We start from the raw sequence: 4,755 nt of genomic DNA, 5'->3' as shown, positions 1-4,755 counted from the left end.
AAAAAAATAACTGAAGACCAAAAATTATTAAAAATTTGTTATAAAAAAATATTTACTTCTACCAATATAGACAAAATATTCTAATACTAAATTGAAAATTGCGTCCTAACAAAAAATTTTAATAATAAATCGAGAATTAAGTTGTGTAACAAAAAAAGGGTAATACAATAATTTAGTGATTAAAATTTATTGAAGATTAAGTTGTTGGATTAAATATTTTTTACGAATTGAATTATGATAAAACTAAAAAATAAAAAATAAAAAATTTATGTGTCAATAGTATAAAAAAAATAGTGGTTATATTATTATTCTATTACGTTTTATTATTAACATTAATATTGTTAATAATCTTATGACTTTTATTACTAACAATAATATTATAATGAATTGAATTACTATTAGTTACTAATAACATTAGTATTACTACTATAGTAAAAATTAATGTTACTTGTTAGAAACAAGAGACTAAGAGAATAATATGAAAAGTGTATTATTGAGTTGTGATCAAAGGTACAATATACAAGGGGTATTTATAGGTGCTAAATGAATCAGAGTAATAAAGGCATAGAATCCTATAATTAATATACAGATATACTATATAAATATAGACGATACTAATTGGTGCAGGCGCAGGACGTGGTGGGCGAGTAGGACAGGTAGTAATCAAATGTCCCGAGAGCTTGCAATAATGGCAAAACAGTTGCGTACAATGGTAGCTAATATGACCTTTCTGGTGGCATGTGCGACATTCAACAGAGGGACAGCTGGAGAACGGGTGTCCGAAACAATTACAGTTGCGACAGAAGGCCCCTTTTCTGTCTGTGGCAGCAAAAACATCTGACTTTTCCATAAAAGTAGTCATAGAGAACAAGGAGAGGAGAGAAAAACTGCAATTTCTGAGCAGAAAATGAGGAAACGGATGGCAAAATCGGAAAGAGCTCACCAAAAAACCTTAGGGAGGGTCCCACTTGTCCGCCACGTCAGCGCCACGTCAGCAACCATTGGATCTCGGATCCAACGACTGCTAAACCTTCTGAAGGAGAAACGATGGAGGCGAGCAGCTGGATTCCAGCGGCGCGTGACGGCGCGTCCGGTAGCTGATGGCGGAGATCTCGGCGGCGTTGGAAAGACGGCGAAGAGGAGAACACGATGATACCGGAGGTGACGAACCAAAGTGTCAGAGACAAGACGAAAATCGAGAGCAAAGAGGCACGGGTGGAATCTGGAAGGAAGAACAACCTGGTCGTGGCAGCGTCTTTCGGCGGCGCGTGGCGGCGCGTCTGGCGGGGGATGGCGGGGGTTCCGGTTGCGTTGGAATCACGGCGACCAGGTGAACAAGATGGTTACGGGGTTGACGAACCAAAGCGTCGAGAAGGGAACGAAAAAGGAGGCCAAAGAACACTGCCGGAAAGAAAAACAATGGGGCTATGAACTAATATGCATTGAAAAAAAAAAGGAACCTAAGCTCTTGATACCATGTTAGAAACAAGAGACTAAGAGAATAATATGAAAAGTGTATTATTGAGTTGTGATCAAAGGTACAATATACAAGGGGTATTTATAGGTGCTAAATGAATCAGAGTAATAAAGGCATAGAATCCTATAATTAATATACAGATATACTATATAAATATAGACGATACTAATTGGTCTAATTTGATGCTAATGATTCTCTAACATTACTAATATGATACATATAAACAATATCACTAGTAAGTAAAATTAGCATTACATTTATTTATTATTAGTTCATATTGTAATTATTTACTATTCCTACTGCTACTACTAATTGTATTTGTAGCAGTACTACCTTTTTCTTTTTCTTTAGTAGTATTATTTTTTTTTATTGTTATTATTTATTAGTATTAGTTGTATCCATTTTAGCAGTGAGCCTAATATCCATGAGCTCAATATTCATGCATCTCATATAATAAAAATTACAAAAAAGACTCACATTATTAAACCGTAATTAACATGACACTAATTAGTAATTACTATGTTTGTACTTGATTAGACCAATATACCAACTGTAACAACCTGCAATTCCGCAGAACATGTCTCCATCATGTAAACACTTGTAGCATTTATACACGTCCAACACTCTTCTACATATGTAGATGGAATCTCTGTATCTACACCGAAAAATTTGCCTTAAAGTTATTGTACTAGTATCAATGACATGCATAAGATCAAAGAATCTCTCTTTAACAAAATCATCTAGAGTAACAAAACTCAAAACAATGGCCACTTGCTCTTTTTTAGATTCATCTCTAATTTTATTAACAATAATATAAAATTTGGCATCTCCAATCTCTTCTTTAATTGAATTTCTCACCTTAGTAGCAAGAATATGTAGCAATTTTTTGACATTCTTTGAAGTATACTTAGTAATTTTTGGAGTATTTTCTAAGATATTCTTTTTCACTCTTTCATTGTAAGATTCCAAAATTTTTAACATTTTTCAAAAAGTTACACCTGTTGCTTGAACTTTAGCTTTCATCATGTCCTCTGTATGTGCAATCTTGAAATATCAACCATCTAAGACAATCTATAGATGCTTCTAGTCGAATTTGATTATTTTCAATCTCTTCTAATATTTGCTTACGAAGAAGTCTGTCTGTTTGTTGTAATTATTTCATCAAATAATCACACGATTTTAGCGCCTTATGATGGAAAGAGTTGAATCTTTGCCAATGTGATTTAAAGAGAACATTCTTTTTCACTATTTACTTTCTTCCAATTCTTGAAATCATTCTCAATAAAAGCATTTGAACTCGTGTTGATTGAAAATTCTTTAGCATATAGAAAGCATGAAAAATAATATATGGCATAATTTTCTATATAATATTCTAACTAAGATAGGAATAATTTAAAGCTTAAAAGCAATGATGATTTTTATCACCAGAAAACGGATAGTTATCAAGAATTGGTTGATTTGGCCAATCTTTAATATAAACCCAACGAATTTTATCTCTTTGATTTGGAGGAAACTTCCAAATTATTGGTTGCATTCTATGGTCTCTTTCTAAATGAAAAACATCCAGTTGATTAGGAAGAAGTTGTGCATGCTTTGAGCTATCCAACAAAGAACTTGAAGTAATGAAATTTAATGGCCCCTCAAGTATTAGAGTAGTAATAGTAGAAGTATCTTCATTACATTGATCTTTCTTTAAAAAAATATCAATAATTTTAAACTTACCCATAATTCAAATGGCCAAATAAGTTCTCATAATTGAAAATGTACTTCATATTAAAATCTATATTCTTTACCAAATATAACAATTATATTTCAATTTAAAATAAAATATTTAAAATTTAGAATAATAATACTAGCAGTGTAGCATCAATAATACAAAATTATAATTAAATAGTTAATTAAAAAAAAAACTAAATAAACAAACTAACATATAATAACATACAAACATCACAAATAATAATAAATAACCAAACATATAAAATATAAAAATAACAAGCAAGCAAGACTAACAAAAAAATAAATTATTTTATTTAAATCAAGAAAAAAAATTAAAATATGCTTTATCTGTTCTATTATTTACCTATAAGTAATATATGACTATGTATCTTGGTTGTTAGTTCAATTTCAATAATTCTCTTGTGGTAGAAAGGAGAGCAAAACTAGAATCTTTTTTGTGAAAGAAAAGTGCAGGACCACTGATTGAACTAGAATTCTTTTTTAATCTATAAGAAAAAAAGAGTCAAAGTCTGTAGAAGATAAAAAAATTAAAAAGATAGAGAAGAAAAATAGAAAACGTTACTGCTGCAAAAGTGAAAGTGATGTTTTGAGCAAGGTTTCAAAAATCGGTTCGAAGTTCGATCGAACTGAGAACCGACAAGAAAAGCAATTTGGCCAATAGGTATAACTGCCCATTTTAGAAATTGCTTTCAAACTGCTGAACTGGCCGGAAACTATTCAGTCAAACCGAATTGAGACTCAACAATTTTTACATTTGAAGCTTGAAGGACGCTGTTTCGTTTATTAATAAAAAAAGGAAAATGGTAACCCTAATGGCCTAATCCCCCAAGCTCAACATTCAGTGACCAATCATCAGCAGCAGCATCTCCTTCGTCTCGTGCTCCTCCCTCGCTCCCTCAGTCACCGCTATGTCACTACTGTCGTCGCAACTGCTCAAAGCCACTGCCCCCACTACGGTCGTCTCTACCACTGCTCGAAGCCACCATCCCTACTGCAACTTATCTCGCGACGGAGGCTGTTGTTCCGCCGTGCATCCATACTTTCTCTGCTCCAGTTCTGCCACGTTCCACCCTTCCCAGCTGATGAGCGGATAATTTATACGCTTTTTGGCATTGTTTTTAGATAGTTTTTAGTAAGTTTGAGCTACTTTTAGGGATGTTTTCATTAGTTTTTATGTTAAATTCATATTTCTGGACTTTACTATGAGTTTGTGTGTTTTTCTGTGATTTCAGGTAAATTCTGGCTGAAATTGAGGGACTTGAGCAAAACTCTGAAAAAGGCTGACAAAAGGACTGCTGATGCTGTTGGAATCTGACCTCCCTGCACTCGAAATGGATTTTCTGGAGCTACAGAACTCCAAATGGCGCGCTCTCAACGGCGTTGGAAAGTAGACATCCAGAGCTTTCCAGCAATATATAATAGTCTATACTTTATTCGGAAATTGACGACGTAACTTGGCGTTGAACGCCAAGTACATGCTGTTGTCTGGAGTTAAACGCCAGAAACACGTCATGATCCGGAGTTGAACGCCCAAAACACGT

The sequence above is a fragment of the Arachis duranensis genome, chromosome 3 (genome assembly GCF_000817695.3).
Source record: "Arachis duranensis cultivar V14167 chromosome 3, aradu.V14167.gnm2.J7QH, whole genome shotgun sequence".
Taxonomy (NCBI): domain Eukaryota; kingdom Viridiplantae; phylum Streptophyta; class Magnoliopsida; order Fabales; family Fabaceae; genus Arachis; species Arachis duranensis.
This window is presented reverse-complemented; position numbering follows the sequence as displayed.